At 38.1% G+C, this 14,028-nt stretch overlaps 1 long non-coding RNA gene across 2 annotated transcripts in view; it reads right to left on the reverse strand.

Annotated features, from left to right (window-relative positions):
- Nucleotides 1–12,590: 12,590 nt before the first annotated feature.
- Nucleotides 12,591–14,028, reverse strand: part of LOC128699997 (uncharacterized) — a 106,839-nt gene continuing 105,401 nt past the window's right edge. For both annotated transcript variants that reach the window (XR_011393772.1, XR_008408693.2), the window contains one exon: nucleotides 12,591–12,910. This is a non-coding gene — a long non-coding RNA (uncharacterized lncRNA). The remainder of the gene's footprint in view (nucleotides 12,911–14,028) is intronic.

The raw sequence follows: 14,028 nt of genomic DNA on the forward strand, positions 1-14,028 counted from the left end.
CTAGGCATATTCCCCTAAGAAAGAAGAAGAGCAGGAGTAAACTGGAGAGAAAAAGACGCTCCCTCTACAGAAGACGATGAAGAGTCACTGAGCTCCTCAGGAGTGCTAGAATATCTGATACACGAAAGGAGGCGCTGACCAGGGAAGTGGAAACTATCGAACTTAAGCTAAATGACTCTTACAGGAACCAGGAGAGGCAGGAGGAGCTTAAAGCTATTAGTGAAATTGAAAGAAATTCAAAATATTTCTTTTCATATGCCAAAAACAAGGCAAATACCACATCTAGTATCGGGCCCTTACTCAGACAGGATGGGACTTACACAGTTGACAACAAGGAAATGAGTGAAATATTGAAATCCCAGTACGACTCTGTGTTTAGTGAGCCACTAATCGGTCTGAGGATCGACGACCCAAATGATTTCTTCATGAATGAGCCTCAAAACTCCATAAATGTATGCCAGATTTCCGACATTACCCTAACTCTGATAGATTTCGAAAAAGCCATTGACAACATACCTATGCACTCAGCCCCGGGCCCAGACTCGTGGAACTCTGTTTTCATTAAGAACTGCAAGAAACCCCTCTCGTGTGCCCTAAGTACACTATGGAGGAGGAGCTTGGACATGGGTGAAATTCCACAGTCACTTAAAACAATGGATATAGCCCCACTCCATAAAGGTGGCAGCAAAGCATTAGCTAAGAACTATAGACCAATAGCTCTGACGTCCCACATCATAAAAATCTTTGAAAGAGTGCTAAGAAGCAGGATTGCAAATCACCTGGATTCCCAAAATCTGCACAATCCAGGGCAACATGGGTTCAGGGCAGGTCGCTCCTGCCTCTCACAACTACTGGATCACTATGACATGGCCTTGGATGCACTGGAAGAAAATCAGAATGCAGATGTAATATACACAGACTTTGCAAAAGCATTTGACAAATGCGATCATGGCGTAATAGCCCATAAAATACATGCTAAAGGAATAACTGGGAAAGTGGGGAGATGGATCTTCAACTTCCTAACAAATCGAACACAAAGAGTAGTGGTCAACAGATTTAAATCGGAGGCTGCCATAGTGAAGAGCTCTGTTCCACAAGGCACAGTACTCGCCCCCATCTTATTCCTTATCCTCATATCAGACATAAACAGAGATATACACCACAGCACCTTATCATCCTTTGCGGATGATACTAGGATCTGCATGAGGCTGTCATCTGCTGAGGACGCGGTTAACCTCCAAGAAGATATAAACAAAGTTTTCCAGTGGGCAACGGTAAACAATATGATGTTCAATGAGGACAAATTCCAACTACTCCGTTATGGAAAACTGGAGGAGATAATAACTAGAACAGAGTATACTACTGACTCTGGCCATACAATAGAGCGGAAAAATAATGTAAGGGACCTGGGAGTAGTAATGTCTGAGGATCTCACTTTCAAGGATCACAACAGTGCCACGATCGCACGTGCAAAGAAAATGATAGGATGGATAATGAGAACTTTCAAAACGAGAGATGCCAAGCCCATGATGATCCTTTTCAAATCACTTGTTCTCTCTAGGCTGGAATACTGCTGTACATTAACATCTCCATTCAAAGCAGGTGAAATCGCAGATCTAGAGAGTGTACAGAGATCCTTTACTGCACGTATAAGTTCTGTCAAGCACCTTAACTACTGGGAACGCTTGGAAGCACTTGACTTGTACTCGTTGGAACGCAGGAGGGAGAGATATATCATAATCTACACTTGGAAAATCCTGGAAGGAATGGTCCCAAATCTGCACACAGAAATCACTCCCTACGAAAGTAAAAGACTGGGCAGGCGATGCAAAATGCCCCCAATAAAAAGTAGGGGCGCCATTGGTACACTAAGGGAAAACACCGTAAGTGTTCGGGGCCCAAAACTGTTCAACAGCCTCCCATTAAGCATTAGGGGAATTGCCAATAAACCCCTGGCTGCCTTCAAGAGAGAGCTGGACAGATACCTAAAGTCAGTGCCGGATCAGCCGGGCTGTGGCTCGTACGTTGGACTGCGTGCGGCCAGCAGTAACAGCCTAGTTGATCAGGCCCTGATCCATCGGGAGGCCTGGTCATGGACCGGGCCGCGGGGGCGTTGATCCCCGGAATAACCTCCAGGTATATATATATATATATATATATATATATATATATATATATATATATATATATATATATATATATATATATATATATATATATATATTATATATATATATATATATATATATATATATATATATATATATATATATATATATATATATATATATATATATATATATATATATATATATATATATATATATATATATATATATATATATATATATATATATATATATATATATATATATATATATATATATATATATATATATATATATATATATATGCCGAATAGGTAAAACTGGACAATTAGAAAGAACCTAAGAAAACTTACCTAACCTTATTATAACAACCGCAATTTAATTTAGCCTAACCTAACTAAATATATTTTAGATAAGTTTACAATAATTTAGCAATCAACAAACACACTGTAATATAATTTTTTCGTTAGCTTCAGAATAATTTTTGCGAAATTATTGCATACACAAATTTTTCGCTTGCCTTATTCGGGAAGAAGAGCGTTGCTATTTAAGCCAAACTCGCAAGTTTTAACTATTCAGCACGATATATATATATATATATATATATATATATATATATATATATATATATATATATATATATATATATATATATATATATATATATATATATATATATATATGTCGTGCCGAATATGTAAAACTGGTCAATTAGCAAGAACTCATTTAAAATTAAGTCCTTTCTAAAATTTTCTTTTACTCGTTTAAAGATATATTTTTTTCATTAATGTTAATGTAAAAATTTTTAATTTTGCTCCAAATGAATCTTAGAAAACTTACCTAACCTTATTATAACAAGAGCAATTTATTTTAGCCTAACCCAACTTAATATATTTTAGTTTTGTTTACAATAATTTAATATTAAACAAACACAGTGAAATATATTTTTTTCGTTAGGTTCAGAATGATTTTAGCGAAATTATTGTATACACAAATTTTCACTTGTCCTATATGGCAAGATGAACGTTGCTATTTAAGCCAAGATCGCAAGTTCTGCCTATTCGGCACGACATATATATATATATATATATATATATATATATATATATATATATATATATATATATATATATATATATAGATAGATAGATAGATAGATATACCACCTTTGACAACTGACAAGTGTCAATAACACAAGTATAATAACAGTAGGTTTAGAAGCAACACAAACTTCAGTTGAACTTGAATTACGTCTTTAGAACGACATATTACTATTTATAAATACAGCAAGACTCAATTTTTTTTAATACAAACTTATACTGATAAAAAAAAACCTGAAATGTAATTATTACAATCAAAACTAAGCGCTAAACCCACAAGGATCATACAGATTGCAATTTAATAACATACGGATATATATATACGCTGAAAGATGCATGTCTCTCGGTGTATATACGCTGAAAGGTTACTTTAATCTTTGTTAAGGGATTAAAGTCTTCCCGACTGCACACCTTAATGAGCCTTCGTGTTGTCGACTGTCTTAAAACACCACTAGCAAATATCAAGGTACATGTTTAGTTATCAACGTTATCGTGACTGTTACTTAACAGTGTTACTGTCACTGGAGTGTTACTGAAGTGTAAGTGTCACTAAGTTTTATTTAACAATGTTACTGTTACTATGAGTGTTACTGTCATTGTTACTTAACAATGTTACTGTGACTACGAATGTTCCATAATGCTGCTGTGGAGCGTGATCTTGATGCTACGTTACACATTTATATGATGGTTTAAAAATTACACATCTTAATTATGTATCACTATAAACAGGAGGAAGTGCTAAACTCGTATGAGCTATATAACGCTTGAATATTTGGAGGCAATGAGGATGGATCAATGGAAGGGGAAGGTAGGTCCAGTTTCTTGGATCATGGCAGGAAAACACCTCCTTTGAATGGTATGGTAATCATGAATAATTGCCATCACCTTACATGAGGCAATATGGAGAGAGTGAGAGAGAGAGAGAGAGAGAGAGAGAGAGAGAGAGAGAGAGAGAGAGAGAGAGAGAGAGAGAGAGAGAGAGAGAGAGAGAGAGAGAGAGAGAGAGAGAGAGAGAGAGAGAGGATGACTCGAGTATGGAGCACATTCGTACAGCATTATGATGTCAACGAGATAAAATCAGATGATCAAATGAAAACGCTGGCCCACAGATGGCTCCAACTTCATCCTATTCTCTACTTCTATGTTTCATAACAATAAAAATGCTTTCAGATGAGCTGATGTAGGTAACAGCTCTTAGCTTGTCAATAAAGTTAGGAATCCTTAACCTGTAAATAGCTTATCAATAAAGCAAGGGATCCTTAACCTAACCTTGTCAAACCCTGTGTAAAAAAAGAGAATGAGGCTTGTAAAATGTATCCGAGACACATAAGGGATGTTCACTAGTACGGCATGAAACTTCACCCCATTAAATATAATAATTATAGCATAAATTCACCCCTGCATAAATATTGGCTGAGTCAGTGATTGTAGTGTGCTGGCACCCAATTTTGTCTCATGATCGTTGCTACCCACTTTCCTCCGATGATCTTTCTCGACAGACATGAAAAAAAGACACGCCTTTCTATTTGGACAACTCACAGCACAGCAAGTCTCAAGCATCTCTTTTTTCATATAACCACTATTTTACTGCAACACACACAAGGTAAACAAAGTATTACTGAATTAGACACATGTGCAGCATTTTGGTATCTTTATTGTGAAAACATTTCAACAATAGATACCTAAGTGTTGCACTTGTGTCTAATTTATCAACTTGTAGGTTCTCTGAATCATTTATCTACAGTATTACTGACACGCTTGACCGCCAGTCTGGTGGACGCACATCTTGTGACGCCACGTGAGAACTCTCTACAGGTTCCACCATATGAGCGGATGTGGTGCATTCTATATAGATTCCGTTGGGTGTGTTGTTGTGGTGCCTCTTATGAGGGTTCCAAAGTCTCTGTAACAGCGGTGCGTCCTATACTAGTTCCGCTGTACCTGTAGATCCAATTAACCTGCCTGCAGCGGTACCTTCATGACTGTCCAGCCAAAGGTCAAGGGTATTGAAAAATGGAAGAAAGACGAGGAAGGAGTAGACTTTAGGAAAAAAATCCTTCAATAATAACAGAGGAGGCAACATGGATCCTGCGGGACGCCAGGATGGCGTAACTCCTTGACACTGCTCCAAGGTCTGGTAATCTCGTCTTCCTTTTCCAGCTTGCTAAACTTTTTCGCTTACTTCCCTCTTTTTCCAATTCCTTAAGTTTCTCGTTAGAACTTCCTGCCCTTATTCTGGCGCTGATCTGTAAATACTGTGATACAGCTACTCTCAGAGGGACCAACATGTGTTAGTTTTTTTTTTTTTTCATACATACATCTCTCTCTCTCTCTCTCTCTCTCTCTCTCTCTCTCTCTCTCTCTTTCTGTAATTCCCGCAGGACTGCGTTGCCAGATCCGCTACCAGTGCGTGTGACGTCACCACAGCGCGTCTTCCCAGAATTCTCTGCTGGAGGGTTCAGGAAGGTCGGGTGCCCCTCCAACAGGGTGCGGGGTATGGCGCAAGGAAAGGCTGTTGGGTTGGACAGGTAGTCTGCCACGATGCAAAGTGTAATACTGAACATCTTCACCTTGAAAAAAAGTGGTCATTCAGGCCGCTGGGAAGTTTGGTGAGATAACCATAAATTTATGTCCGCTTTTGGAATTCCCAAAACTTTTGTGATTTTTTTTTTCACGACCAATGTATTTAGATTGCATGGTGTTGCGCTCCAAGGGTGCTGATTGTGTGTGTATATAAGCGGGATGCTAGACTCGAGCACCTAGGGTGGTGCCTGTGTGTATATATGTGAGGGATGGTAGACTCAAGCACCTAGGGTGGTGCCTGTGTGTGTATATGTAAGGGACGGTAGACTCAAGTAAGTTTATTCAGGTATACACAAATACAGTTACACAGATTATCATATATAGCAGCATATGTGTAGAGAACGTAGGATACCCAAAGAAAGTCAGACAGAGCACCTAGGGTGGTGCTTGTGTATGTATATGAGAGGGATGGTAGACTCAAGCACCTAGTGATGTGCGTGTCACCGAGGGTAGGCTCAATAAAACACACTATAGCAACGAGGAAAACACTAACGACTCAACAAGAAGACACTGGCACTATTGTGAGCACTGGTTTGGGACATATTTCAAGCACGTTACACAGTACATCACATCAGTAGATACACTGTTTCAAATATCACAACAGACCTGACACAAGAAGTGTAACAAAGCTTAACTATTAGACAATTTACCTTGCAACAGTCGCCCAATCCCTTCCATGAGAGAGATGTCATGACGAATGTGAAGGGCTCTTAATCCAAAGAATTGGCGCTACTCTTCCCTTCCTCGGATCTATCCTGACTGCCTCGTATTTCCTGGCGCTGTGTGACCCCTAACCTTCAGTGCTTCTCTGTGAAATTAATAATTAGGTCGGATTATTTTTTTTATTTCCTCCTCCAAGGTTTTCGTGTGATGGCTTGAGAACAGCTCCTCTGATAGCAGTCAGACTCTCAACGTTAGTGTATATTACTTGGGACAGAAGGCCTTCTGCAGTGTTCCTCAATTCTTATGTTCTTAGTAAGAGGTTCTGTTACCACCTCTACCACCGCTACCGTCACCACCACCACCGATACCGTCACCACCACCACCGTTACCGTCACCACCACCATCGTTACCGTCACCACCACCACCGTTACCGTCACCACCACCATCGTTACCGTCACCACCACCACCGTTACCGTCACCAGCAAACGCCATCTTGGTCGCTTAGTGCTCTCCCTCTCGTTACTCTACCGTTACTTCGATGGTCAACGATCTGATGCAACTGCAGCCATCACCCATCCCCAGACACAGCCACACAATCACCCATCCCCAGATACAGCCACACCACCTGTCACTGCAGTCCAGCAGGAACGAAACTATCTTGACAAAGAACAAGCTAAGCTAACAAGAATGTTCAAAGGTACATCTGAAAAGGTCCAACATTTCTTACACATACCTTGTGTGTGTGTGTCTGTAGTAGGACTTGTCCTTAATATGTTTCTTTCAAGGAAAAATTTGACCTGTCATTTCCTCCCTCCCTCCCCCCTTCTCTTTCTCTCTGCTGTTGCTGCGTGATAGGTCCAAATTAAGAGGGATACCTGTACATGTACTGTGTAAGGATCTAAAGGTGGCTGGGTACAGTCTCCTCACTGGAATCGATAATACGAGATGAAGAGCCACTAATTGAACTGACATGAGAAAGGATATGCTGGACTAACATATTAGTAATGATGGCTTAGTGGTGATGGTGGATAGTCGGTGGTGGTGGATCACTGGTGATGATGGATCAGTGGTTGTGGATAGTTGATGATGGATCGCTGGTGGTGATGGTGGATTACTGGTGGTGATGATAGATCAGTGGTGGTGGATAGTCAGTGGTGATAGTGGATTACTGGTGGTGATGGATCAGGAGTAACAGTTGATCGCTGATAGTAACAGTGGATCATTAATGGTGAATATGGATCAGTAGTAATGATAATGGTGGATCACTGGTGATATATATAATACATCACAGAGATCATTGGATGATCATGTTGTACGAGCGTCATCTCTCCTCACCTTTACCCTCGACGATACGAGCGAGGAAATACAACAAACATTTGAATGCAAAGGCGAATTTAAATTTGATATCTGCCAAGACCAGCAGAACGAGGAAGGTGGGTACCCACTATCCTACTCTAACCTGCCGGGTGGAAGCACCACGGAGACACGGGAGAGAGAGAGAGAGAGAGAGAGAGAGAGAGAGAGAGAGAGAGAGAGAGAGAGAGAGAGAGAGAGAGAGAGAGAGAGAATAATCTATTAATTAGGCTGCTCAAGGAACGTTACTGATCATGCTGTTCGCAAACTGACATTATTAGTTAATACACTAAAGATCATGACTTACGAATATTTCAAGGTCCCTTTATCTTCTTGTAACGGGTTTGTTTTAAGTGTATATTCGTGTTTGAGACTGTTATATCTGTATAAGTTGTATCATGTACTAGTAGAAATAAATATTATTATTATTATTATTATTATTATTATTAATTATTATTATTATTATTATCATCATCATCATCATCCACAATGAAACATTTTACACTTGTCAAAATTGAGACTGATTTTGCACCATTTCGACCACTGCTTCAACCTATCCAGGTCTCTCCACACACTCATATTTTGCCTCATGTATCATGTTTTTTTTAGTTTAATATCATTTTTTACAAAGTATAGAGGTCTCCCTCGGTTTATGTGAATACACTATTATACACTGGCCTATTTACAGCCTAGCATTAATTCCGTATATGCAATACACGGTCCCATAAACGATATTTACCGTTTGCAAAGCGCACTGAAGAGACTTATTTTGCGTCGTTAAATATTCATGACCTCGTCAATGTTAAAGATTTATTCCCACATGATAGAATGCTTTTACAGAAAATAGATAACATTTTGGCTGTGCAGGCAGACAGTCCATGGTTATGTCTAGCATTTTGTGACGCATTTCCAGAAGTAAATGTGGCATCTAATGTCGACACATGTATAAAGTAATTTGTTCAGTATTAGGGAACTTTATCATGTAAAAATTTCTTTAATAATGTTCCCTATTCTTGCATTAGTCTCTCTTTTATACATAACACTTATTCTAAATTAATGCTTTGTAACCAAAAATATCTTACTTATAACTAAATATAAATTTCTTAAAAAATTACTGATAAACCTAGAAAACGTAGAAATATTACGAATTATCAAGGTTCTTCATTTTATATAAAATATGATTTTTTGTTCACTCAAAAAATATTTTCATAATGTGTTTCATTTAATTTTCTACATGCTTTACATCATATCTTAAATATAATGTATTCTTTTCTCTGAGGATGAGGGTCCCCAGCACAGTTCCAGAGGTGGTACCTCCCTATATTCTAATGTAATTATAGAATAACGCAGACGGGCGATTTTAACAATGCAAGACCCCCGTGGCTTGTCGACACACACACACACACACACATATATATATATATATATATATATATATATATATATATATATATATATATATATATAATATATAATATATATATATATATATTATATATATATATATATATATAATATATATATATATATATATATATATATATATATATATATATATATATATATATATATATATATATATATATATATATATATATATATATATATATACTGAAGGAGGGGTGTAAACAGTTTAAAAACTGTAGTGTACAGCACAAGACAGTGAACACACACACACACACACACACACATCACACACACACACATATATATATATATATATATATATATATATATATATATATATATATATATATATATATATATATATATATATATATATATATATATATATATATATATGAAATCGAGTAAACAAATTATTCATATATAATTATTAAAGGTATTGTAAATTGGTAAGAGTAATTCTGTGAAAAAAAATATTATTTGAAATGTGTAATGTGAAATTAGGAAGGAATACCTTAGGTTAATTATACAATATACTGCATTAGAAAAGATTGGTAATTTGAATGCAACTTAAGATACGAATCCATATGTTAAATTTTTATATAATAATAATAATAATATTACTATTATTACATATATGAGAAAGTGCTAAACACGTAGGGACTATATAATGGCTGAGGAATGGGGATTAATCAGGTTTGATTCAAGAGAGGAAAGATTTGCTCAAATTTCGTGCACCGAGGATCCTTCACCGGCATCAAGGAAACTAGCATGAAGGATAATAATGTCTCGTCAACAAACTGAATTGAATACATAAATTCATAGTTCACAGTTCACGTCTTGTTGATTTACACTTACAGATGAACTCGGGCACAGGTATTAAGTCTTGTGGACAGGAAGTCCTCGGCTTGTCCAGATGATTTTACCAAAGTGGAGGCAATGTTTATACTGTTATCCATCAAGTTTCCGACCTAATTAAACTCATTCACTTATTACCTTTACCATCTTTATTTAGAGAAGCCCTGATTTTTTTTATCCATTGTTATTTGCAGCAATCTCCACTTTCTATCTTTTCCCATCTCGCTTTACCCTTTCCACTTTATCCTTTTGTTTCTTCCTGTTCCCCTCTTCCTTAGTACTAACATTTCTAACAACACGAAATCCCTTCCACACCACCCCTACCAAACCATCATCCCCTCTAACTCTCGCATCCTACACCCCCATCCCCTCCACCACCTCCCGTTCAACCCAACTTACTCCAGAATTCCCCACGATGACTCTTCCTCTACCTTGCTACCCTCCCTTCTCTCCTCATCTATCTTTCACGTTCCTTCCCTTCCCTCCTGCCTCCCGTCATCTCTTTCCTAAACCCTTTCTCCACAGACGGGCAGTCCCACCTCCAACCCTCTCATTAGGATTAGCGGGATTATTGTCCCAGAAATTCTTTTGCTCATGCATTCCTTCCTCCACCGCCTTATAATAATAATAATTATTTTTATTATAATTATAACTAAACGTTAAACCCACAAGGGTCATACAATGCTTATTATGATCAAGATTTAGCGCTAAACCCATAGGTTTCATACAGTGTGGTATACACCTTGGTAATTGATACGACAAATTGGTTCAGTAAGACACGTGAGCAAATAGTAGGACACACACACACACACGCACAAACACACACACACACACACACACACACACACACACACACACACACACACACACACACACACATATATATATAATATATATATATATATATATATATATATATATATATATATATATATATATATATATATATTTGGGGGGAAGGGGGTTACAGTGTTTGTTCAGCGTCTCTTCAAACTTCATACAGTGTCCTGGGTATGGAAGGCAATCAGGTTGGATCAAAAGAATGGGAGGCCAGCTCGAATAAATAAGATCAAGAGCCCTTCACCAGAATCAGGACACCGCCCTTGAAGGGACCGTTTTATAAAAAACAAAGTGATTGTATAGCACAGTGGGAATCTTCAGCAGGTGCCAAATCAACCAGGCTGTGATGGATATGTGGGCAGCGGACCACCAGCAGCAACAGCCTGGTTGATAAGGCAAACACCAGACAAGCCTGGCCCAAGGCCGGGCTCCGGAGTAGAAAAAGTCTGAACTCATCAAAGGTAAAAGGTGGGACTTTGGCTTCGCATATCCTAACCAGAAAATATGTCTGGCACAGGTAGACTTGGTGAAAACTAGTTCCTACTCATGTAAGATTCCTTGATGCTGGTGAGGGGCTCTTGATCTAACGAACTGGACCTGTGCTCCAATTCCCTGAATCAAGTCTGAATGCCTTCTATTCCCCCAGATGCTGTATGACCCCTACAGGTTTAGCTCCCCGCGAACATAATAATAATAATAATAATAATAATAATAATAATAATAATCTGATGAATATTATATTCCTGAAGACTCTGTCAACTCACACAGGTCATGCAGCATTATAAACAGCATAAGTTAGCATTAATTAGTAACACAAATACCTCGCACACAGGAGAAAGAAACTTGATGACGTTTCGGTCCGACTTTCTCCTATGTGCGGGTAATTTGTGTCTTGTTCCAGTCATGGTGCTGTGCCTTTTTGTTCTTCATTAATTAGTAATATTCGCGTCTTTTAAACAGCATGGATAAGTGTCCCAGTCCTTCTCGATTGCGAGCAACTTCTTCTATTTTTTGTTTAAGTTACTCTAACTACCAGAGTTATTAGTACTTAAAAAAAAAAAAGTCTGCAACGAATTTTCAAATCTGGCCAAAACCTATCAGGCTTTCACTAACAATGGATTACACAATTTTTATGTAACCTTCTTCCTGCCATGTCTATCAAATTTAATAATGAAAGCTACTGAAATAAATACAGAACATATATTTCATTCTTTTAATAAATCACAAAGTTAAGTAAAGAGAAATGTCAACAAGGAATGTCATCACAGGCGGGACCGATGCGTCAGATATTACTTTGTATACCCACACTCGTAGTCATATAGTCAGTCATGTTTCTATTTCTAGTTCCCTACTTCCTATAGAACTTCTAGAACTATAACAAGGTAGAAACTAATGTTTTGGACAAAAAACAAGAAATATGTGGGGGTAACAGCCTTCCCTTGTGAAATGCCCCTCAAATTACCTACGATTAAGGAACTACGAATTTTTGGGAAAATAAACATAATACACATAGTATGAAGCTTTATATACGGACATATTAGAATCAAGTCGACATAATGACACCAACTCAACAGTGAATACATTTCAAGCAGTCTTGGAAATGTCTTGACAGTGAAGATTCTCACCACCACCACAACAATAATAGATACGACCTTCCCAACACTTTTCAGGACAGCTTTCCATAAAATACACAATTAGGAAGAGATCCCTTGAAAGTGCTACTTTAATACAGATACTAACAAATATAATAAGTGAAAATGACAAGTATATTCAACAATAACCTCAGCGAACAACATACGAACGTAGGCTATTCAACAATAACCTCAAGAGAGCAATGGGCGAAAATAGAATACATTACAAAGGACACATACCGTAGGTAGGCTTCCTGCTTGTAGGCGGAAAAGGCCGTGTCTGTGGCCTGACTGCTCCATGAATACCTTGTCATCGCTTCCTGTCTGGTCCAAGGCAGTTTCTTCCGCAGGCAACTATGCACTCGGACTGGCATCAAGCGAACATTAACTAGCAAGTGTACTAAAGCCTGAGAATTTTTTTTTTGTTATGGTTGAATTGGTTGGCTGTGTCAGGAGACTTGGTCATACTCTCATGATGTGCTTTATGAAGAAATACTGAAGCTTCTTTATAAAGCAATACTGACGCTCCTTTATAAAGCAATACTGACGCACCTTTATAAAGCAATACTGACGCACCTTTATAAAGCAATACTGGCGCACCTTTATAAAGCAATACTGGCGCACCTTTATAAAGCAATACTGGCGCACCTTTATAAAGCAATACTGACGCTCCTTTATTAAGGAAGACTGATGCACCTTTATAAATGAAGGCTAATGCACCTTTATGAAAGGAGACTGATGTACATTTATAAAAACTGGCGCACCTTTAAAGTAACTCTGAAACATGTTTATAGTCAAATGTATTACTCATTATAACAATTACTCAGATTATTATTATTATTATCATCATTATTATTATATCATTATTTTTAATTATTATTATTACAGACCGTACCCAAGATAACGACTCCAGGGCAGAATGACTGAGGGTGTTACCGTAGCCAAGATAACGACTCCAGGCCAGCCTAACTGAGTGTTACCGTAGCCAAGATAACGACTCCAGGCCAGCCTAACTTAGTGTTACCGAAGCCAAGATAACGACTCCAGGCCAGCCTAACTGAGCGTTACCGTAGCCAAGATAACGACTCCAGGCCAGCCTAACTGAGTGTTACTGTAGCCAAGATAACGACTCCGGGTCTGGGGTTGTGGGATCGTTCTACCCAGCGGTGATTCACTTTGTGGTGTGGGCGCCAGAGAGGCGACACGCGTACAATTGTTTGGGGTTTGTTTGGGTCTTGTGGAATGGCAGCTATGTTCTTCCCCAACTATTCCCCCTCCAAACCCGCTCCAGTCCCCGGATATGCCAAATTATCCATATTAATGATACTAAAAAAAAATATTTATGCAACTTTGTCGTTCACCCCTAAGTTAATTTTGCTTAAAGAAGGTATTTAAAAGAGCGCGACTAGTGTATTTTTTAAATGTTTTGAAAAATGCCGGTGACATTAGCAAGGCCACTGAAGACTTGGCAATGGAGCGCGGGCC

Source organism: Cherax quadricarinatus, chromosome 64 (assembly GCF_038502225.1).
Source record: "Cherax quadricarinatus isolate ZL_2023a chromosome 64, ASM3850222v1, whole genome shotgun sequence".
NCBI lineage: Eukaryota > Metazoa > Arthropoda > Malacostraca > Decapoda > Parastacidae > Cherax > Cherax quadricarinatus.